Source organism: Betta splendens, chromosome 4, assembly GCF_900634795.4.
Source record: "Betta splendens chromosome 4, fBetSpl5.4, whole genome shotgun sequence".
Lineage (NCBI taxonomy): Eukaryota > Metazoa > Chordata > Actinopteri > Anabantiformes > Osphronemidae > Betta > Betta splendens.
Genome location: NC_040884.2, coordinates 2,435,821 through 2,460,543, shown reverse-complemented (window position 1 = coordinate 2,460,543; position 24,723 = coordinate 2,435,821). Strand labels below are relative to the sequence as shown.

The 24,723-nt window shown below is 47.3% G+C and overlaps 1 long non-coding RNA gene across 3 annotated transcripts in view; it reads right to left on the bottom strand.

The window, feature by feature from the left end:
* Positions 1–1,666: 1,666 nt before the first annotated feature.
* The window catches only part of LOC121202214 (uncharacterized), a 28,651-nt gene continuing 5,594 nt past the window's right edge, over positions 1,667–24,723 (bottom strand). Inside the window, exons 2-6 of one of the 3 annotated variants that reach the window (XR_005897658.2) lie at positions 24,178–24,314; positions 15,634–15,716; positions 14,298–14,403; positions 14,152–14,203; positions 12,774–14,065 (exon numbers count right to left, since the gene is read on the bottom strand). This is a non-coding gene — a long non-coding RNA (uncharacterized LOC121202214). Of the gene's footprint in view, positions 3,382–3,522; positions 3,650–12,773; positions 14,066–14,151; positions 14,204–14,297; positions 14,404–15,633; positions 15,717–24,177; positions 24,315–24,723 lie in introns of those variants that run through there. The other 2 variants (XR_005897657.2, XR_008694590.1) reach the window with 2 other exon arrangements.

The following is a 24,723-nucleotide window of genomic DNA, read 5'->3' as shown; positions in this document are numbered from 1 at the left end:
CGGCCTGAATGAGCCGTGTTTGCGCCGCTGAGACGTTTCTCTGGGAGCGTCGGGCTCCTGTCGGGCGCTTGTGACAGGGGAACACATTAGGCCTGATGTGGTTTGTTTTGCTTGTTGGTGATGGTTTGATTATGAGCGGGGGGGGTCACCAACGTTTTCAGTTTCCAGCCTCTCTTCTCCACCCGCTCCGCGCTCCGTCCTCCTCACTTGCTCTCTTCTTTCATCACTCGTGCTCTGTTGCTGGAGCAAAGCTCACTCGCATCAAGGAGTCTGCTTCTTTCATGGCACACATGAAGCAATATACTGTACATCATTTAGACTCACTGGTCCAAACCCTACAGCAGAACGTTCCTCAACAAATCAGTCTAAATAAAACTTAACTTACATTAATACAAACTCTGAACCTCACGACCCAAAGTTGCTCAGTCCAGTCTTAAGGTTCTGTCTTATGCACCAATACAGTTCTGTGTCTTTTTAGCAATTCAGTTAAACACACACACAACAGAGTTATTACGTGCCTTTGTGTGTTGTAGAATGTAACATTGCGTGACGCCTCTGGAGCGCTGCCTTCAGGTGCAGTAAAAGTGTAGGTCATCTGTGTTTTGAAAGCCCACATTTCCCAAAAATATTAAAACAACAACCAAGGTTCTACCAGATTAGAGCCGCTGCATGATAATAAAACACAATGCAGTCGATAGAGGGCTGCTTATTATATTAGAATAGAATATTAAGCACTGTTACGCTGCATAATAAGTAGAAGATGTGGAAATCAATGAGTTGAACAACAAAAGCAGGAAAAGAAGAAGCAAACTGCAGAGAGAGTAATTCAAGAAATGCGTGTTTCCCTCCAAGCAGCAGCTCAGCTCCATCCTGCTCCATTCTGTGCCTCCGTCCATGGAGGAGGCCAGCGTTCTGCTCATTACAGCCTGCTACAGGGGTGCAGCGCGTGTGTGTGTGTGTGTGTGTGTGTGTGTGTGTGTGTGTGTGTGTGCGTGTGTGCGTGTGTGCGTGTGTGTGTGTGTGTGTGTGTGTGTGTGTGTGTGTGTGTGTGTGTGTGTGTGTGTGTGTGTGTGTGCGTGTGTGCGTGTCCATTTCAAAGGCTCCTCTCGAACAGACCTCTCCTTTAATTCTACCACCCAGCAGGACTCTCACACACATCGCTCTCTCCCCGGAGACAGACTAATAGGGTGAAGTGAGTGTCGGCGCCTGAACACTGGGTCCTCTTCAGGCCCGGAGCGGGTCCGGGTCCCTGGGTCCCAAACTCAGCGCGTCGGGATCTGGGCTCCTATCAGTGACATGGCTGCGTTTTATCATGGGGGGCGAGACCCTGTTTAGGCTGCAAGTAGACGTAACCCGGCGCCGGTGGGAGTCACTTCAGACCTGAACCACTTCCTGGTTAGTTGACATTGTATCTACTGCTGACTGCGACACACACACATCTACAGTCAGTCTACAACACTGTACTTTGATTAAACGTTAACCCTAGAAGCCACAGCTTGGATCTTCATCTGAGTCAACGCTCCCACGAACAGATGCTGGAACATTTGGCTGCGTTTAAGTAAAAAAGGGCAACTTTCATTGAACGTTCATGAAGTTCTCCACCTGACAAACATGGCGTTGCTATGGCAACCCCAATGAAAAGGTGTTTTACCCTGGACACGAACTGTTCTTTGGGAAAGTCACCTCCTGGTACGGCATGAATAGAATAAACTCATGACTTAATTATGTTGAGCTGTTGTTATAATGTTATATTATATAATTATAATAATCGTGTTTTTTTATCACAGAAATCTTTCAGCTGATGAGCTCCAACCAGGAGCCCTCATCCAGAGACCGACCAGAAAGGTGAAGTCAACATTTCTCCTGGACACAAAGACTCCGCTGACGTGTCCTGTTTATTCCACACGTTCAGCTGCACACAAACACAGACCAACGCAAACACACAGACGCAGCAGCTGTTTAAACGGAGACACGACAGAAACTAGCAAACAAATAGGCCTCAGCAAATACTACAGCATATGAGCAGACCTGAGCGCAGCTAAATGTATGGATGGAAGGTGAGGTTGATGACACTATTACGCCATAAATGTGCTTTTATGTGACTGAGACACGCTGGGATCACGCTGGGATCACGCTGGGATCTCACCACGTCTCTGGTCATCGCGGTTACATTTGCTTCAACATGTGAATTTGTTTACGTTCACTCCCGTAAAAAACGCCTGTGGGCATTTGGTTTGTGCCGCTCACTTACCGTGCAGTGACACATGTCTCTGGTGTGTTGTGTTGTTTGAATGTGCAGTATGTGTCTGTACGTGTGCTCTGTGTGTATCTGTGGGTTTGATCTTTCCACCCCTCCCCTCTCTCAGGATTAAACATGTTTATCAATTATCTCTCCATCTTGCCTCTAGCTCTCAGCACGCTGCACAGCTAATTGAATCATTAAACAATCGCCGCTCCTCGGGGAGTGAGTGTGTGTGTGTGTGTGTGTGTGTGTGTGTGTGTGTGTGTGTGTGTGTGTGTGTGTGTGTGTGTGTGTGTGTGTGTGTGTGTGTGTGTGTTTGGGGGGGGCTTGTTTGCAAACATCATCGTGCCCTCGGGTGCCTGCATTGCACTTGTCAGTTGATGTTTATTAATTTATTGAACGCTCACACAGGAGGCTCCTGGCAGCAGCATGTGCCGCTCACAGCAGGGGGGCTCCTGTTCTGTACATGCATCACTTTGAGCTGCACCATTAAAACGTGCTAACCTGTTTCCTGCTACAAGCACCCGCTCTCTGTTGTAGTGTAACATATAGCTGAGCTTCCTGCATTGTTACAGCGTCGGGTCCGGGGTTCATTCAGGCTGATCCAGGCCTCCAGGTCGATGCCGTCACTGATTGAAGCTGATCTAACATCTCCCATACGCTGGTATTAGCTTGTCTGGGCTGATGCAAGGAGCCATAACCTGATTGCTGTCTGCACTGATTGGGAGCGTTCCAGCCAGTTATTACCCATCAGCCTCATCAACTCGGCACCAACACAATCAGAACGGCTCCGATCCGGAGCCGTTGCCTCTTGAGCAGCACTTTCACTCAACCCTCATGTGTAGATCTGATAAAAATAATGACCACCGTTGATGTCAGGTGTGAAAGGCCCCTCGAACACATCGTCATCATTCAACTGGCCGTTTAAATGTCATACATGCCCACCTTATTTTGGGATGTTTTCTTTTACCTTTCTTCCTGTCTGTGCAGTTCCACCTGTAAAGCACTGACTCACGGTGTGTTTACATTCCGTTGGAATTTTCAGCTCAGCGCCTTTTGTGTGGAGTCCATTAACCAGTAGGGGGGTGAGTCTGCTCCGTGGACCACAGTCATCGATGAAAAGCACATTTGCTGTCACCCTGTAATGAACATGTGAGTTTGCATGTGAAACCTACCTACGACAGAGTGACATGAAAATTACGCGGCCACAGATTTCACGGCAGAAGAGGAGCAGCGCCCCATCGTGTGACTGATTCGTCACTGTGACAACCATCTCCCACCTTATTCTGGGATGTCCTGTAGTTATGTTCTTCAATTATGTCTCCCTCTTTAATGTTGCAGCTGCACATCCATATTTAGTCAACCGCTGCAATTTTAGCTGCCGCGGTGAAATGCAGCCGTCTCAGCCTGGAATCAAAGGACAGATAGAGCCTCCTCAGGCACACGCACACAGATTTACATTTATTTCGATATTCTCCGGGCTACATCTGCAATTTGAGCCACAACAGGAGGATTTTCAGCATGCCAAGCATCTTTCAAGGAAAATGTGAGCTATGACAATTTAGTCACTGTATGCAAGATATTTTTGTCTGCACAGTAACCCCTAAAATATGTCTGCCATTAAAAAGAGGGCAAAAGGACGGAGGTTCACTGGAAATGTTGTGGAGTCCAGAGAGGGAGCTTCCCTGTTACTGATGCTTGATTCTGAACACTTTACACACAGAGGAACCATCTCATAAATGTAGAGAGGCAGCGTGACGCTCTGGGAAATGGCAGCAAGAGACCAGCTCAGATTCGGCAGATGGTGATGTTACGCCTGCTCTGCGCTCACACGGACGCCTGGGAGCGGCTGAGGCTGAGGCCTTTCAGTGGGAAACGCAAGGAAGTTGAGGCAAAGCATTGAAGCAGCTAGAAGCCCAGACTGACGCGCTGTGGACACGTTGGAGCTGATGGAGTCCCTTCTATGGCTGTGATCAGACAACCAGAAGGAGACAGGACCTGGAGCTCCACTATGTCGAAGGCTGAGGTCGTCTCCTTGTTTGAAGGAACCGACAAGAGAAAAGCGGGGCAGCTTTCTGGCTGGCACAGACACAGCGGAGCTGGGAGGAATCTCCCCTCCTGTAGCTGACGATGGCCACGGGCCAAGAGAGGTGTGTGAGACGCGCTGCACGCAGATGTGCAGGTGTGACAGGATGACCTTTTAATCACGCACATTCACAGCGCAGACTGACAAGCGCAGATAAAAGAGAGCGGCTGCGCTGCGAACAGGCCGAGAGCCAGGAAATCCATTTATCTTATCGAGTGAACATGTGTACGTCTGCCGAGTATTTGTTCAATTTTATATGCTTTGATTTACTGTTTGACACATCAGCTCAGAAGTTGGCCTGGGATTAGTCGAATCATCACATTAAAGACTGCTGAGTTTCCATGCACAGCTACAGCGAATGACGGAGCAGAGCATATAGAAACGCATTCCTTTGTCATCTCTGTGAAGAATATGTAGAATATGATGAGAGGATGGAGGCGACCTTGAGGTGAGCACTCGCCATTTAATGACAATCTGACTTGAGACACGTGGATTCTCACCTGATCAAACTCTGAAACGAGAGCTGTGATCCACACACTCTGGTTCTGAATGGATGACTGATCCATGCGGTTACTGTTCATGCATTTAAAATATCTATATGATTATGGATGAAGTAAGATGTGGTGTTTGGGTGAAGCTGGGAACTTTTAACCTCATTGTGATTTAAGGGTGACTCGCTCCCTCGCAGCTTGGCTCCTGTAGAAAACAGGCTGCGTCCCAATGAAGCCAGATCACAGCCTGAAGTATTGACTGTGTGTCTAAATAAACCTGTACAACAAGTCATCAACGCAATTATTTGTGAGGTTGGTTTATTTGTTTACTTCTAAAAACAACACATAATTAGTTGTCTGCTTCTTTTGTGTTTCCCACTAATTACGTGTTTATTTCAAACTATTTTATCTGAGACTAATGCAACAACAGTTTACAGAAACAGGATTATTATTATGAACAGCTCAGTCATTTGAGGGTTTTTTTCAGTGGGACAATGCAAAAGTTTGACAAATAGGCAGCTGGATGCAAAGTGCAATTGAACACACCTGCTGCATTGTTGCCCTCCCTGGGGGCAGTTAGTTCGGGGGCAGGGTTAGACGCCGGCTCAGACGCTGGTACAGTAATTCTGCCCCGCGGGGCTGAGCCCATTCTTATCTGCTGCAACTGCTTTGAGAAAATATTTGGTTTTGAATCAAAAAAATAAATAAGCACTTTTAACTGCGGCAGCGGAGTTAAGAGGTTATCATTAAGACATGTTCTGCTCAGCCAAAGCCATAATAACTTTAATATCATCAGATCAAAGTAGTGGGATTAACTGCAACCACTGTGGCAGCTTCAAAAGACACTCTAACAATCACCTAACATGTTTTCACAGACTGTGGCCCCAAAATCAAAGGGTGTTATGTAAAAGCGTGTTGGAGATGTTCGGAGGAGTAAACACACAGAGGAAGTTAATTAATTGATTTACTGTTGTGCTGGTTGCCTTCCTTTCTGCAACACCTGGCTCTCAAATGTCAGGCCTGCTTCACCTGGAGCAGGGCAAACACAGCGTGTGTGTGTGTGTGTGTGTGTGTGTGTGTGTGTGTGTGTGTGTGTGTGTGTGTGTGTCTATGCATGTTGCTGATGGAGTCTCAGTGTCTTTCGGCTGAATCTGACCTTTGGATTATTTTAAAACTGTTGAACCGGCTTCTTTGCAGAGACTAAAACCAAACAAGCAACAGCCTCTTTGCCTCTCAGCTAATTGATTTAATGATACCTTGCTGCGTTTTTTTTTACAGCAGTTCAATCTGTGCAGCCAGCATTCTCAGCAAAACCCACACAAACGTTGGAACAAGATCACGTTTCACATTTGAGACAGATCCAAGTTTCACCCAGCAAGGACAAAAGTAGAAGTGATGAAGTGCTTCAGGCCTCGACTGCGCTTCACATTAACTGTGACTCGATTCTTTTCCTTCATCTGATCTCTATAAAACTGCTTCATCTGTGTAATCTAATTAAATGATAAGAAAACCAACTACACAGTGTCGCTCTCTAAATAACACAGCAAATACTGAGCTCTAGATTTCATTAGAAAGCAAAAACACTGTAAATGTGAGACACCAGGAGGTTTTTACTGTACATACAGTAAGTGTGGACTGAACTCCAGGCACGGTGGCGGGGGGTGATCCGATAGTGTGTCACTGCTAGATCCGGCTCTAAGCGACCATCTGCCACAATAACACGTCGAGTGATATTTGAAAAACAATCGTGTGTCGTATATGGATGAAGGTGGACTCACACTTTAAAAGCTGCAGCGACTTTCAGAGACTGGAGTTTACACAGATGTCCAACAATAGCCTCGGTGTACACGCTAATGCATTGATTTGTATACACGCTAATGCATTGATTTGTCGCACGCACACACACATGCACACACACATACACACACACACACACGCACACACACAAACACACACACACACACACGCACACGCACACGCGCACACACACACACACACACGCACGCGCGCGCACGTACACACGCACACGCGCGCTCACACACACATACACACACACACACACACACACACACACACACACACACACACACACACACACACACACACACACACACACACACACACAGGGTGTGGGTATTGCCTCAGACCGAGGGGTTTGGTTTTGATTGACAGGCCGTTCGTTATCAGGGCTTGGTCTGTTGAAACGCACCTTGTACTAAATATAACACAGTCACTGCAGCTTTCATGACACACATTTAACTTTTTTCCAGTTTTATGAGTCAAGGTCAGGGATGCGTGGAAGGAATATTGTTGAACAAAATCAGATCAATCCACCTTCAAACTGCAATAGGTTTCGACTCAAAAACTCTGTTAAATGTGTTATTTCTAAAGAAAATGGCTGCAGCGGGACTTTTTCATCCTCCTGTTAAACTCCAGACTAACGTAAAACAACACTCTCCCACAGACAGAACAGCTGGATAACGAACGGCAGCAGAGCAGGCGTCTTCGTTTTACATGAACTGCGGCATCAACAGCGGCTGTCGCTCGCTCCTTAGTTAGTCGCTCCATTGACTTCATCACCTTCACTCACCTTCGTCAGCTGAGTCTGATTCTTTAGCCAAACAGGAAGCGCTGTGTTGATGGAACAGTGTCTTTGAACCGCGACTCTTTCTGTGCACAATCAAGTCAAATAAGACACAGCGACTCCAGAAAAAGACTCCGACTCAGTCTGTCAGCACAATCGTATCCGAGTGTGACGGACAACATTTAAATTAACTTCAAATGATGCAGCAGGTTTCACGAGGTGAAAAAATATCTCCACTTTCTCAGTCCATTCAATTTAATATCTGGCCCGGTGCCCGGCTGCGTTGATAAAAAGTTGCCTTTCATGTTAGCAGTTGACGCTAGCATGATGAACAAGATACAGACACAATGAAAACACGCTGCGGCAGCGAGCGCCGCCGCCGAACGGTGTCGCTGACAAAGAAGCCAACGCACAAATGTTTGCAGCCAGATAGCAGCAAAATAAATGACTTAAGATGATAATGAACGTGACGCAGGCATAGTTTATTTGTTTAAAGACACACACACACACAGGGAATAAAACATGCTGGCCACACTCAATTAATAGCATTGCTTGAAATCCTTGGTGCAATTACCGAATGCTAAACGACTGCCCTTTAAAGATACGGTGATGGTGACGACCGGCGTTCCTAAAAACAGATAGCAGCGTTGTCTCGATAGATGCCGAGGACAATACCCAAATCATTTCCTTAATTATCTCCTCTGGAACTAATGTTGCAGATATGTGTGTGAATTAATTATTGGAGCTTGATATAAGAAAGGGAGCAAGCATTATCCACTCAAATCTTTTTTTTTTTTGCCCGCTTGGCAACTGTCAGTCACTCGGCGAGACAAAACCCTGATTTGCAGAAATCAAATTAGTGGAGAAAACAGAAGGAGAGGAACCAACAAAAGGCGGCAGAGACCGCATTGTGAGCGACGCTGCCGTTGTCGGCTGCAGGCGGCTTCCTCTGCGCCGGCCTCAGCTGCTTTCAGGGCCACGCGGCCTCGTTAGCAGCTCGGCTCCACGAGCACGACCTCGCCCTCGCTCGCCCTCGCTCGCCCTCGCTCACTCGCTCACTCGCTCCTCTTCTGCCCACCGTCCTCTCTCTAACTGTCTGATCACACCTCCTGTCAACGCTGCATTAACCTTGTGATTCCAGCTTTACTCAGTGTAGGTGTGAGGACCGCGCTGCTGCCTCCTTCCTACTCACATGTTCTCTTCAAGATGAAGATGGAGGGGATGAGGCCGCTTCCTGCTTCCTATATGCTAAGACGTCCTTTAACGCTAGCTGTATCTTGCATTTGTCCTGAAGGTGCTTTTCAGCATTCTTCAGGATTCATGAAGTGTCTCTAAGTCCAGCGTTGTGTTTTTGGAGGCACTCATCACAGGTTCAGCCCAGGTCAGTTTTATGGATTCTAGGCTTTCACAGATTTTAAGTTGGAGGTGGACGCACCACCATCAACCCATTCCCGACTTAAACTCTGGAATACCTACTGTCTCCTGCTCTATATTCAGTTCATGCCACCATACATGTGGTGGTTAGGGTTTGTCACTGATGGAGGCGGGTGATGGGACGATGGAACCGCTCAGTCAGCATAATAAAGGTTAATGAGGGCGGCCTCGTTAATGAGGTTAATGAGGGTCCAGCTTCCGTGTCCCGTTACTTCCTGTTCTGTGGAGCTGGAGGGTGAAGTGGAATCTCAAGCATCCTCCCATCGATACACAGCACGTAGCAGTTCCTCGCTGCTTCCTCTCCCAGTCATCAGTTCCTCATCCTTCACACTGAAGCCGCTGGATGATAAGGCCGCACGCTGCAGGGTGGACGGCTCTTTAATGGGTGAGCGAGTGAGACCGTGCTCCCTCTGATCCGTTATCAACATTCCAAATGAACGCCCTCACACTTGTGTATACACACACACACACACACACACACACACACACACACACACACACACACACACACACACACACACACACACACACACACACACACACACACACACACACACACACACACAGCGTCCTGGTCAACAGCTCTAATCAGGCGTAAATTAATCACCTGCTTGGCGGCACTTTGATCTTTCTCTGCTGTTTTATTGCCTTTCCAGCTTGTGTGAGTAGCAGAAAGTATTAATGAATGGAAAATATGAGTGAAGCAAAGGTAAAAAATGCAAAACACAGAATGTGGAGGCATCAGACATGGAGACAGTAGTTGTACCTCCAACCAGAAGCTCGGCTGATGGGACTCAGGATGAGCATGAGGAGGGATTGGGCCAAGGTGAGACGACAGCTTGTGTTTGCGTTCAATAAAAGCTCCCATGCACATTAACATATGAAACACAGCTTTTCTATAAATACACACCCTCCACCTTGCGCACACACACTCACTCACTCCACCTTCAAACCCACACCTTCCACCCCACCCCTTCATTAATACCTTCCTCTCGCAGGCGCAGGAGAAAGCCCTCCAATTATGAGCGACTCCTGAGCGGCAGACGAGCTCAGCGCCGCGTTTAATAGGAGCTCATTTGGCTAAGCAGGGCTAAACACAGGCAGCGCGGGAGGAAGGAGGAAGGAGGAAGACGAGGATGCGCTCGCTCCCCGCGTGACATTAAAGGGAACATCCCCGTATTCTGTCCTAATCCAAAGTGATTCTGACGGTAAAGGGGGTGTTTGAGAAGCACTGCTGGATTATTTGTTTATGGTGTGTGTGTGTGTGTGTGTGTGTGTGTGTGTGTGTGTGTGTGTGTGTGTGTGTGTGTGTGTGTGTGTGTGTGTGTTGGGGGGGGGCTGCCTCCCCAGATTTACGCTCTTATACCGTCTCGCGGAGCTTAATCGCCTCTCTTCCCCCAAACACAACCCATTTACAGTTCAAAGCGGCAGAGCCTATATCTATCGCCAGCTATATTATGATTAGTATTAATATCATCACCACATTCAAGCCTGAGAAGTCTCAGAGGGGAGTGGGGGGGGGGGGTCACCACAATGCTGCCGCCGACTCCCGCTCTGAAAGCGTGACCTCCGCGAGGAGACGGCGCTTCAGTCGGCGCCGCCCGGTCCAAACGGGTCGAGCTGTGACTCAGCACTTTCACACATGGACCCTTCCCCTCCGTGCGCTGGAAATCACGTTTTCCTGTCACACTTTTTATTCTGCGCTCAGGAGGCCTTGAGGCAGATAAAGCACGGAAAATCATTTGAATAGCAGGTGTCTGACGCGCCGACCTCGGCAGCAAGATTTACAAAATAAATCCAACTTTTCAGGCTGAAATGCCAGTTTTCTCTGTTTAAAAAGCAAACACTTCCGTTTTAATTGGCATTTCAAGGTCCGTTATCGCAGGTCGAAAACAGACATTTCTCCAAAACCTTCAGGCAAACTAGAACCCCCTGAATCCAACTCTTTCCTTTCCTGCATGTCTGCAGCAGACGCCGCTGCGCTCTGCATTCGCTGTAGGTTCTGATGTGGGAGGTTCTTCATCAGTGTAGGTGATGAAAGATGAGTCATTTACTTCTGATTCATGTCAGCGGTGACGCGCTGCACAGGACGCTGGTGAAACCGACAGAAACAGAGCTAAAGAACGAAGCGTCAGCGACGTTTACCCGTCAACATTCAGAAGATGGATCATTTACAGCAGCTCAAGATCATCAAGATCAACTCCTGGGTCTCCTTTATTTAAGGTCGCGAGGTCGCGAACATGGACCCATAAAGATTTATACAGAAAAAACAAAAAAAAGGTTTATTCTCAACCGTGAAAAAGGAATCCTGGAAAACTGTCTATGCCAAAATACAAAACCGTTAAAAACCAAAACACAAACAGCACGGCCACGGAAAAAGGGAAGAAATGGGAGCCAACGCACATATAGAAAGTCAAATTACACAAATTAAAAACGGTGAAAATACAAATTCATAAAAACGAGGCACACTGAGCTGGACGAGCACCATGAAAAACACGGAGGGTAATAATTGCCCTCCCTCGGCGCCACTCTGCTTCTAAAGTGTGTTTTTACGTGTCTCTGTGCACAGCGGGCGTCCCTGGCGCCGCGCCAGGCTCCATCTCTCCTCACCAGCCCCAATAACCACCCAGCTATCTGCACCTGCTCCAATTATTATCCTATTAGCAAGAAATACCGCACAATTACCGCCAGAAACGCTCACACCCCGGCCGCGCCGCAAAAAGCCGGGCACAGAGACATTAGCAGCCGATCAGACGCCACTTAATGAGCAGAGGCACAACGTATGGACGGAGGCGCCGCACCTTTAGCCCAGCGGAGGGGGGGGGCACAGATGTGGCCCAGAGGTGAGGAGCGTTCTGGTTAATGCTGGTTTCTGTTGCACAGATAAACAGCTCTTTATTTTTTAAAGCCTGTCAGATTCCATAGCAATTAAAACGCCTTCACACCAGCAGCTTGTGGTTTGTTGAAAAGTAAAAGGGCCCCAGAACTGATTTAAGAAGGAAGCTCCACGGGCAGGAGTCAGACCCGAGGGGTCGACCCACACGGAGCTCAGTGGGTCGGCCCAGTCTCAACCCGGAGGCCACATGTCGCTCAATGCCCATCTGGGCTGACGCTCTGGTTCTGAGTGGCTGCACCGGGTTTTTAGGCCACGCGGAGCCAGCGTGGACGCTCTGAATGACGTGAAGAGCGACGGGAGGACGGGGAAATGAGCAGAGACCGGCCCCGTCAGCTCATCCTCCATGAGAACACAATAATGAACCGGACAAAAGGACGACACGGGCCAGAAGACGCAGCTCACGGGTCCAATAGCAGCTGCGGCGTCACACCTCACATCAGCGGTTTTGTCTTCTTAAAGTGAATCACTGTTGCTACTAACGGAGTCAAATAAAAGCCGAGCACGTGGGCTCATTGTGTCGTGTCACATCTAAAGCTGTTGTAGCTCAACAGGCAAACATCAGCAGGTCGTCTGATCCCACATGGCTCCAGGTAAAACAACATAAAACACCCAGTTCAAACCTGAAACTTAATGCAAATTGCTGCCTAAATTGTGCTTTTCTTCTTTTATTTCTGGCTGTTTTGATGTGCGCTGCGCTTGTATTTATGTTTTATGTTCTGTCATGTCTTTCCATCATCGCGCTTCACTCTTGACATGCTGGCAGACAAAGATTACAGGCATGCTGCCAGAATAAACACTTCACCTGCCAACAGCATCCCAGCTGCCGCGTCCTCATAGGCTGAAGATGTCCGGCCGACACAAAGGCAGAACCGGAAAAAAGAGAGGCTCCCTGCGCCTAAATATACCTGCTGCACACACACACACACACACACACACACACACACACACACACACACACACACACACACTCAAATGAAACCCACTAGCATTCATATTCAAATGAAAAGTCTGATCTTTCAAATTGTGGCTCTTCCCTTCACTTGCTTTTAATGCATGTCGCAAAGATTGAAAAGTAGGTGAGAGAGAGAGAGCGAGAGAGAGAGAGAGAGAGAGAGAGCAATGCTGAAAGGAGAGTGTGGGTGAGTCCGAGGCACCGTCACTCCAGTCTCCTCCACAAATTTATCAGCCCAAATTTTTGACAAACAGACGGCCAAAGCGGCCGACAGACACATTTCCTCGCGGGCCCATTAGCCCCGCCCACGACGCCTGTCAAAACAGCAGTCAGAGACGGAGGAGAGACTCTATCGCTGCTCTGTCTTTTTTAATGAAACAGTGGGGCTCTCTTGGAAACATTAAAAGCTGACAGAAGCACTCAAGTTCTGGCCAAGAGGTCTCTCTCACAATCACACACACTCACACACACACACACACACACACACACACACACACACACACACACACACTCACACACACACACACACACACACACACACACACACACACACACACACACACACACACACACACACACACACTCACACTCACACTCACACTCACACACACACACACACACACACACACACACACTCACACTCACACACACACACACACACACACACACACACACACACGTTCTTGAGCGTGAACACGTAACATGTGCTCTGGCTGCTGAGACACTGGGTCCTTTGACGTCTCGTGCGTCCTCTTCATCTGCGTCGCCTCAGGCTGCGACCGACTGCTCTCCAGACTAATTCACACGAGCCAAAGGTCGTGCAGAACTTCTGCAGCTCTGGTTTCATGGTCGTCGTCCTCGTGCGTCTGTTGTCTTTCCTTTTGTTTTCTGTCTGTTTATTGTTTCTATTTGTCACGTTTTCACACTGTTGAAGCTCTGCAGATACAGAAACATCTAGAAATGCATTTTGAGTCTATCGCTTTGAGCTTTACTGTCACTTATGCCCAAACTCTTCCTATTGAATGGTTGATGTTGTCTGGTGAGTCACATACACTGTTGGCTGTAGTGTGGACATCAGGATGTTGCTCAGTACACAGAGTTCCCCTCTCTGTTCCTCTCAGGTTGAATGAGCCAGGACAGAACCGAAGTAGATGGACTTGGTTGAAGATGTGTAGGAGTTGCATGTTGGTTTGTGGCCCAGCTCCACTCTCCATCTGAGCCTTTTCTCAAATTAGGAGCATTTCTTCCAACAGGGTTGTGCCAACTGTACCCATCTGTGGGAACCGAAACTTGACTCCAGCCCCGATCAATCCAGCCACAGCGAGAGTAAAAATATTAAGTGTCACTCTGTAGGCAGAGAGCGACCGGGGCCCGTGGAAGCTGCAAATAACCAATCAATGCGCATCACAAATAAATATAAAGGAAGCTTCTCTGAATGAGGAAATCAAACATGACCTCAATCACACCTGAAGGCTGAGAACTCAGTCCAGCAGAACACGGTCACGAACCTAAGGAACACTTCAAGTGTCGAAGTCAAATAGAGACCGAGTCAAAGAATGCGCCGCAGAAAAGGAAAATAATCAAAGTAAACAGACGTTCTTCAAATCCATACCTGACCTTCAGCGAGGAATTAGTAAAGCAGAGGGTTTCTCTCCCACAAGGCCGCGTGAAGTGTTGAAAGTTGTTGGAAACAGTCAAGGTCGCCGACCCGCAGAACGCTTCAAGTGAGGAGAGAAATCAATTTCAGAGATTTATTGATTGGATAAAGAAGCCAGACTTTCAGACAGTCAGTGAAGGAACACCCATTTCCAACCAAGCACACGGCACTTCACCACAAAGCCCTTTATTCAAATGCTGTATGTACTGGAAAGAACTACATTCATTCCTTTTACTGCTTTTCACCATGTGAACTAACTTATGCCCACACCATCCAGTGAAGAACAATCACAATGAAGCACCTCCATTAGTGAGGGAGGCATCTGGAAAATCTGTGCTGGAGCCTCCAAACAGGCCGATACGCTTGTTTTCCCGCAGCAGCAGAACATCAACTCATCTCCTCCTCGTTTCTCCTCTTATTGTTTGGGAACGCGCGCTAGCTTTCGTTCCCGTTCCCCGGCTTCCAGTCACGCAACAAGACAAACGCATCAAATGAAATCTTGTCATTGTTTCAGATGCAAATTTTGCACTGGAATCAGAATTAAGTAAACGTCTGCCTTCATAAGTGACTCATTCGCACACAATGGGAGAAATGTGTCATTTCATTCACACACAATGGTTCTGGCAGTGTTTGTCCCCTTCCAGCTCCCACCCATTCCCCTCTTGGAATAAAAAGAAAACATTAAAGCACATCCCAAAATTTTCAAGAACTCTTATTATTACTAATCGGCGTGCGGAGGCGACCCCTTACATGTGCATCATGGGAAATGAGGGAGGTGTCAGAAGGAGCAGTGCTGTCTTGTTCCATCTGAGTGAGTGGATAAATGCTACATGTCAGCGTCATGTTTAAAGACGCGCCGCATGATATCTTTGTCATCAGGGCCGACAGAAATCACGACTGGAGACGAGCGGCGCTCCCGCTTGTCACAACAAACCCCTACAAGAGGGGCGCGCGGCACGATGGAAAGCTGTAATTTAGAATCAAATGAATTATCTATGACTTCAGGAAGTTTGTCAGAGAGACGAAGACGTGACGGCTCGCTACAGAAAATGTTAATGTTGTGTAGTAAATTACTGCAGCTCCCCCAAAAAAAGAATGTTCAGCTGTAACAAGAGGGAAAGAAAGGTCTAATTGAATTTGTAAAGTACATGTGGAGATAATAAGCTGGGAAGCAGGTGATGTGTTCGCTGTAGCATTTATGGAAATGACAACGCAGACGCGCGCAAATAAAGGCCCTGTCAGTTCAGGAGGAGTCGGACTTGGAAGTACTGTACAGTAGAGGGGTTCTCACCAGCACCAGGTCCTAAGGGCGGAGAACCCAGGAAGCACCGGACACGTTCCACCCGGAGCCACTGCTGCTGTTCAGACGTGAACCTGTGTGAGCAACATATAAACCCACCCAGCTTCGCTGCCATTATTCTGCTTTAGAGATGATGGCGTCTCGGTTTCCAACGCTCCAAGATTCATCGTGTCATGAGTTTATTGCATCGTTTGACATGTTAGACTTAAAACCACAGAAAGAGCAAAGGTTTTTATGAACCGTAGCAAACAGCTGGACACACACACACACACACACACACACACACACACACACACACACACACACACACAGTACATAACAATAAAATAATAATTTAAATAATAATTTAAAGTAGGATGATCACTGTTCTGAGAAATTGGAGCCTGGAGGAGGATCGTTGCTGCATTAGACTGAACAGGTGTTCCTAATAAAGTGGCCAGTGGGTGAACACATTACTGTACCTCAACATCCACATTATCTCCCATCCCGCAGCTCGTCTTATCATCTAATCGTAGCAAAGACATCAGGTTCTCTTCTTAATTGGCCTCGTTAAAAAAAGTGAATAGATTTTAAGTCAGCAACAAACAGGTCCTGGGACAGAGTGGTCTGATCTCAATCTGTAACTTCGGCCGTTCCTGCGTCACGTAATCCCAGCGTTCTCCCATTGTGGCGGTGCTGCGTTTGTGTTTGTCTGGGCTGAACGGAGCCGACGTTCAGCTTCTCCTCAAACGCTAGAAGAACAGCTCAGAGCCACTGCTGCCTTCAGTCCTACTTACGTTTGCTTTTGCTTTCGCTTCGACTCTTTATCAGCATCAAATGAACTGGGCCTGAGCGAAACTGGCCTTTTGTGTCTTCCTGCTGTTCTGCTGAGTGGCTCTGGTAAAAGCTGCGCTTGTTTCAATGTTTACGTGTCACGTGAGCAGCCTTTTACAGTAAATCAGACCATTAACTGCTGTTTGGTCCATCAGTGCTCGGTGACATTAATCTGTAGGAAGTGAATTATTCCTGCACCTCAACTTCCACTCTTGATTAATCGGCATTATGACAAATGTAGCACAGATTGCATTTAGGGCAGATGAAGGACAGAAACTCTGGACAATTATGTGATTTGACTTTCAGTTACTTTGCCAAGTGTTTTCCAATTTGTCTTGTAATTCATTTAAATAAACCCATTTTTTTATCAGGACCTGAGTTGAACCTCTTCTATAAATGATGCACCATGAAAGATTTAAACAAGCCTGTACTCAAACATGACACTGAGGATCGTGTCATAACACAGATTTGCTGCTTCGCGCCTCCAGCGCTCAACCTCAAACATTGAGCAACCTCGGGGTGCAATCTCACTGCAGGGAATAATTGATTTCATTCCTCACATTAACAAGAAGAAAGTGAGAAAACAACATCAGGTTTGTGTTTCCTGGTTGAAACCACCTCAGGTTTAGGATCAGTCAACGCTTCACTCCCAGAGGATGGATGATGTCAGACAATTTAAAAGCCTTCAATACGACATCCTGTGTGTTAACTAGTCTGAAATATCAACATTATTTAGTGTCATTAATGCAGAATTATTGGTCCATAACAGGCACAACCAGCTGTAAAACTTTAACAACTCTAGTGCAGAAATGCATCACATTTGAAAAAAAAATCTCTTCATTTAACACAGTCCTCAGACTAAAGCGTCGTGGAATAAAGGCCCCCTGTTGCACCCGCTACAAGACACAGCTCAGGTGGAAAATGGAATAAAAATGAAAACTTGTCTCCAATTCAAGCACAAACTCAAGCTTGAGTGAGGATTGAGGGGCCGAGGTGGAGAGGTGGGGACGGGGGGATGAAACGAGAGAGAGAGAGAGATAAAAGGACAAAGAGAAGGAGGGCGAGAGAGATTTGGAGAAGGTTTTAATTGTTTTCCCATGATGCTTTGAGGAGGGCTTGGGACTTAAAGCGTCAGAGCAGAAAGCTGTTGGAGGGCCCATCGTCCTGGCAACCAAGCCCCAGCCTTTAGGACATCAACACACGCATACGAACACACACTTGTTCGTTTGGAGTCTGACATCAGCGGGGAGGAATGTGTGTGTGTGTGTGTGTGTGGGGGGGGGGGGGGGTTGGGATCAGGAGGCATTATGTTGAGGAGGTGAAGGAGGAAGAGGAGGGAGGATGAGGAGGAAGAGGAAGAGGGAGCAAACACACCCGGGAGGAGCAGCGTTGGATCACGCCGTATTCACACCTTAAAGCTGAGGAACCTCTGACACCAGAACGTCCCGGTTCAGAGCGTGGGCAGACGACGACTAACGTGGAGAAGGAGCCGGAGTGACAGCGAAGGAAGCCGCTGGTGGAGAACTCGTCCTCACTCTGAGAGGTGATGATACAACAAAGATACAAACTTACTTTTTGATTGGTAATAACTATTATTACCGATACTTGAAGCGGTAATTGTCTGTTTCACATTATTGGGAAAATAAGTATGATCACTGCAGTGTGTTATTCTGAGCCCACACTAAATATACAATGGAGTTAGTACAGTAATTAATGATGATACTACATGCGCTGCCAGTCACACGCTTCGTCATGACCTCCAAACCACGTGGGAGCCGGTTCCTGCAGCGACACAGAAACCGGACGAGGACAAGGATCAACGCTGCGCCAAAGCAGTCAGAGCCTACGGAGCTTTTATTTCGACAGAACGATCCTAAGATCCAGCCGGAATGTTTCTGTGTAAAGATTTCTAGATGTAACTAAGCACACAGAAGCGCCTCATTCATCTGAATGGGACTAGCTGCTGTTTTCGCAGCCTGTAACTGCTCCAGTAAAGCTGAAACCACCAGGAATGTCTTGTTTTCACACCTTGATGTGAAGAGGAGATGGAAGTAAACAGGCTGTGCACACATGCTCTTCCCTGTCCCCACCGGGTCTCCAAGCGCCACACTCACTTCCTGTCAGAGGAGAGGCTGGGTTTGTTGGGGATGGAGGGATGGAGGAAGCACAGGAGGGAAAGTTCTTGGCTGCTTTGTTTCCAGGCCTTGATGTGTGACCAGCAGCTCTCCTTCCCTCCCCTCCTCCCTCCATCGCTGGTCCAACACCCAGGCCCTGCTTTCCCTCCTTCATCCATCCTTCCTTACATAACCCAGCTTCTCCCCATCTCCTCCTCTTCTTCACCTCCTCCTCCTCTTCCACCTCTCCTTCTCTCTGCCCACCCATAATGTCTCCACAGGGAGCGGCTTCACAAATCAAAAGGCAAAGGAGAGAAATATCCTTTCAACATGCCTGCGCTCACACACACACACACATACGCGCGCGCGCGCAAGGCACACACACGCGCAAGACACACACAGACACACACACGCTCACACGCACACACACACACACACACACGCTCACACACACACACACGCTCACACACACACACACACACACACACACACACACACCAGAGAACTGTGTGGGAATGAACCAAGGGGCCTCGCTCAAATCCCTGTCTCTAGGCAACCGGCGAGGAAATGCTGAGGGAACGGCATTAAAGTTGGAGGAAAAACTAAGAAAACACTCACCGCAAACACACACTGTCTCCAGACTGTGTATTTGTAAAACCAATCAAAAATGTTGAGCAATAAGAAAAAGGGAAGGTGAGCGAGTGATGCGTTTTGTGATAGTGTGTGTAGAGAAATGATTAAGTGTCACGCTGAGTGTTGACCTTCGGGGGTTTGTCTCAAAACCAACAGTGTTGCAAAGGTGAGCAAGAGCACAAGAATGTGCGTGTGTGTGTGTGTGTGTGTGTGTGTGTGTGTGTGTGTGTGTGTGTGTGTGTGTGTGTGTGTGTGTGTGTGTGTGTGTGTGTGTGTGTGTGCGTGTGTGTGTGCGTGTGTGTGCGTGTGTGTGTGTGTGTGTGTGTCTAAAACTCGATCACAGCAACTAGACGTGCTTATTTTGTGTGTGTGTGTGTGTGTGTGTGTGTGTGTGTGTGTGTGTGTGTGTGTGTGTGTGTGTGTGTGTGTGTGTGTGTGTGTGGCACTAGGTCGTGCTCCAGTGTGTGTGTCTGCCACCTCTGCAGCTGGCCCTCCATCAGCAGATTAATAAGCTTTGTTGCCACGCCGACCGGAACCTAGTGACAACCATCCAGACCCAAGGCATTATGGGTAACGGACTGACTGCCCGCAAGCTGGCCCTGATTTTACAGCTCTGTTTTGTCCCACACCGCTCTCCTGTGTGTGTGTGTGTGTGTGTGTGTGTGTGTGTGTGTGTGTGTGTGTGTGTGTGTGTGTGTGTGTGTGTGTGTGTGTGTGTGTGTGTGTGTGTGCGTGTGTGTGTGTTAATTGCCCTCTCTAGCCACCGTTTTCAGTGACATCACTGTGGCCACAGATGTTTTTCTTTTCGCTTCTAAGACCCTTGGACAGACTCACACAAACAAACACACACTCACTTTGTCACTTTGCTGTTGTTGCAATGTAGCTGGAAAAAAGCAACCTAAATATTTTTAGGACTACAACATACGCTCTCACCTTTGTTTTACACCATGCGGCCGTGCAGCGATTTATTATTACACTTGTAAAAAGCTGGCAGACACAATGGAGAGGGGTTTTTTTTTGTTTTCAAATGTACAAATATACTGTAATAATAAACTATATAATAATATAACATGCATAATGGGTCTTACTCTGCTGATCAGAAAACCTACATTTCCCATAATGCAACCTAAAGCTGCTTTTTATTAAAATAAAGAGTGTCTCTTGAAACCCAATATTTTATAAATATTGAAAGTCACGTCCTCACACACAAAAACTGCAACACAGTGATTCTAAAGACTCATTTGAGTCAGTCTTCAGTCACACGTTCACTTCTGGCTCTGACCTCTGACCTCCACGCGCTGCCCGTAGCGCTGGCGTTCTCGTTTTTTCAGGTTATTGTCCCCTTTGCCCATTGTGGCTCATTGTTGCTGCTGCGAGCAGTTTGAATGACTGTTGGTTTTGGTTTTTTTGTTTTTGGCAGGTTTCAGTAAAGGTCAGGTCAAGTCGAGTCAGAGCTGAGGCAGCAACTAAAGGGGTCAAGGCCAAGTGAAGACCACGACAGACTCGAACCCGACTCCAGTTTAAATTAGTCCACAGAAGCAAAGAGACAAAACTTGATCTTTCTCTTTCAGCTTTGAATTTCCTCTGGGCCGTTGAGAGTGGAGATTTTTTCATGGTGTGACATCTGGTAGCAAATTTTCTATATAGCATATATATAAGTATTAGTCTGACTCTATATAGTCAGAGTGTAAACGCTCTGTGGACGGAGCTGTGGACGGGGAAAGGGTCGTCTTTGTCCTCAGCAGATTCACTGAGCATTCACGCAGTAACCGTCCTGTCTCTGTCCTTAACAGCACACTATAAAGTCTGTGTTTGTTACTTTCCCAACATTTCCCTCGTTCTGTCTACTTCGTTCCATGGTCTGTTTTCTCTGCCACACTTTGTGTCTTTGTCATAAACTTACTACGCTCTCTGTAGGCGGTCCCTGCCGCCTCCATTCTGAGGCCATGCAGTTGCAGTGCCCCCTGGTGGCAGAGCGCTGCCACAACGACGCCTTCAGTTAATGCACGTGCAGGTCTTAGAGAAGCTAAAAGTAAACTTTGTAGATGCTGAAAAACCCAGTGAGCTGCACTAATGGTCTTTATGTTGTCATGAATATGCATTTAAATATGCAGAGCTGTTTTCTAGCCATCAGGGATAAACATGATGCTCTGATGGATCTCACAAAATGTTCATCACAGTCTGCACAAAAATAGGAGGAAGACAACACACTTAGTTGTTAATGATATTACACAGCTTTGCTATAAATTCTACTTTAAATAGTTTTCAGTGTTTTCTAGTTCATTAATAGTAAGGGGTGAATGGAGTCAGAGCATTAATATCAGACGTGGTTCTAACATTGTCTATAGAAGCTATATCATATAATGGCATTAGACTGTACAGCTGTGCCTAATAAAGTGGCCTCAGTACACGCATGCATACACGTGTGGAGGTCCACACATGCATTTGCAAGTACACACACATGTACTGTACGATATATTCAAAGATGCAGCCCTACACCCACTAACACCTACACTGTAACATCATCCATCATCAGCCTTTGTGCCTCGTGTCCCAGAACAACATGAATGGCCTCAGCTGTTCTAATATTAGATATCAGGGAAACATAAGAATAACAAACCTGAAACATAAAATTTGGAGTTACAGCACAAGGCCACGGAGCCGCTCCGAATTGAGCAATACAGGGAATTTCATGCTGAGCTCATAAAAGTCAGTGTTAAAGACGGCTCCAAACCGCTCTCATCTCTGGCCTGCTCACGAAACCACATTAAAGCGGCCGCACCAACAAAAAGTACCAACCCCTGTCTTGTCACGAGGAGTATTTCTGTCAGATCATTTCCCTCACTTTTAATTTCTGATGCTACTCCCAGCAGCGCCGAGTTGAATCAGACTGTCCTCAGGCAGAACAGAGACATGTGAAACCACTTGCAGAGCGGTTTTTGGCTCAGGTGTGATTTCCACAAACAGGCAAGATGAGTGACATTGGCTCCGAGACAAGAGGACGTTTCGCAGTCAGCACATTTGTTTTGCACTTTGGCTGTAGAATAGAATAGAATAGAATAGAATAGAATAGAATAGAATAGAATAGAATAGAACGCTGGAAATCACTTGACATTTGGTCTGGGTTCAATTGTCCATGACTGAACGCCACAGACGGTGGGCCTCAGTGAAAGCTACTTTGTCTGACGGAGCTCTGTCCGTCTTAATGAAGCTAAAAGAGTCTTAAACAGCTTAACACAGTCGTCAGGTTTCTACCTGTGTAAGGCAATACAGCGAGCGTAGCCATGCACAGAGCAGCGTGTGTGTGTGTGTGTGTGTGTGTGTGTGTGTGTGTGTGTGTGTGTGTGTGTGTGTGTGTGTGTGTGTGTGTGTGTGTTGGTACTGTACTTTGTGCGTGCCGGGGTGGACGCCACTGGAGTCCACATTAGGGAGAATTACAAGCCAGCGACAGGAGACTGGTCCCAGTGAGTGTCCTGAGGGATTAGCGCTGCTTGCTGCACCTTTAGGTGTTTTGGCACCTGCACCGTGGTCAAACCCAAAGTGTTGTAGTCACCGGAGCCCGTCGACAACCAGGAACCGGCACCTGTTTGGTTGGTGCCACTGGATTCTGCTTTGAGCTAAAGCACCTTATATAAAATAATATTCCTGAGAGACACAGAAGTTTCCAGACATCTAATTCAACACACTCTAAAACTGTTTATGTGCGTTTTGCCCATTTCATTTCATTTTAACAGCTGACACATATGGAAGCTGTGTTGTGACCTTGTGCAGTGAAGCTCAAAGCAGCTCAGGCTCCCACAGAAAAGCCAGCGCCGGCCGATCGATCGCGCGAGGAGCACTTCATCAGCGTGAGCTGGCGCTGGGAGCAGGTATCACTGCACCTGTGCCAACTTTTGATTCACTACAGTTGTTTCCTGGAAGGAATTACTTTTCCTAATTAAACACAAGTCAGAAAACTGATTTGTTGTGGAAGCGAGGCAGCGTGTTGCAGACAGATCACGGTCAGATCACATTTTGTTCTGAGACATAAAAAAGTAGAGATAAACAAACAAACCCAAAAAGATGAAAAGATTTTTAAAAGCAGGTTTTTTCAAGGACGGCGTGAAAACGCATTAGAATGGAGATGCTCAAGGTCTGCACACGTCTCACAAAATCTGAGTGATTTGAAGGTCTCGCAAACATTTAGTCCCAAAACTCTCGTCTCCAAACTCCTTTTACTGACGACCAGAATCTTGAAACTCGTCCATTGATCCCTCAGTGCGGCAGCTCCGCGCCGAGCCCTCCCTGTGAGACAAAGCTCAAGTCCCAGTAGAAAATTAGCGCATTTAGCTGTCATCGCTCAGCTCGCTTTACAATCCCAGCAGCATTCACACACAGGGCCCTGGCCTCTTTCTCTGCCTCCACCCCCCGCCCCCCGCCCCCAACCCTGCTTGCTTGCTTGCTTTCTTTCAGCAGGAAAGGTGATCCCCTGTATAGCTCAGAGATCAAGACAGGAAGGTGTAAACTGCAGATAAATGTGATCAAGTGTCTTCGCTATCACAAGCCCTCACATCGGAGTGGCTGGCGGGCGGGCGGGCGGGCGGGAGGGCTGCCCCCCCCTCCTCTCTCCACACCAGCATGGATTAGCTGCCCCTCTTTGTGCCTCTGACTGGAAGCAGACAGGCAGAGCAGATGAGGAGATGCTCATTCATTTTGGACTTGCAGACCTTTAAGACCCGCTCCCACAAGTAAAACAACCCTGGTGACTATCATTAACCTCCTATAGACCCGCGTGTCTCGCAGGTCACTCCACAACAGGCACAACTTAGTGAGGGTTTTTATAGGCACGTTATATTCAGCAGAACAGGAAAGCAAATGGAACATGGGGAGTAAAATAAGACGAGAGCTTAAAGCTTCAGGTGATTAACAGATTAGACACCGTCTCTCTGCTCTTCAAACCCGTATGAAAATCATAATAATAATGAAGTAGACTCACCGTAAACATGTAGTTCTGGGTGCTCTACAGGTTGTTGGGTTGGAGTTAGGAGTTCTACTCAGCAGCGATGGACGGTTCCGGTCCTCGTCTCTGGACTCACGCCTCCTGTTGGTCACAGGCACCATGTGACTCCCGCCCTTAAATTAGAGAAGGCGCCATTTAACGTCAGAATCCGGTTCAACTCACTCAACATTAATGGAACTTATGTGGCCACAAACAGCCAGAAGCTGCCAAGTGTGTTTTCTCACAAATTGACTAGAATGAATCCAAGCGGCTCCACTGACACCACGCCACCGTATTGACAGCACTTCCCATTTTTCCCTCCATCTCTCTCAGTTCACGCGTCTGATAAACCATTTATCCGTCCAAGGACGTTTTCCCATCCAAGCATCCGAAATTACACACTCAACACATAATGGACTCTGTTCCTATCATCTTAGCACAGAGACACCCAGAACCCACATCTGCTCCCCAATACCCCAGACAATAAACAATTCACTCCTCATGTTCAAATCTCATTTTTCAGACAAAGTCTCCACAATAAAA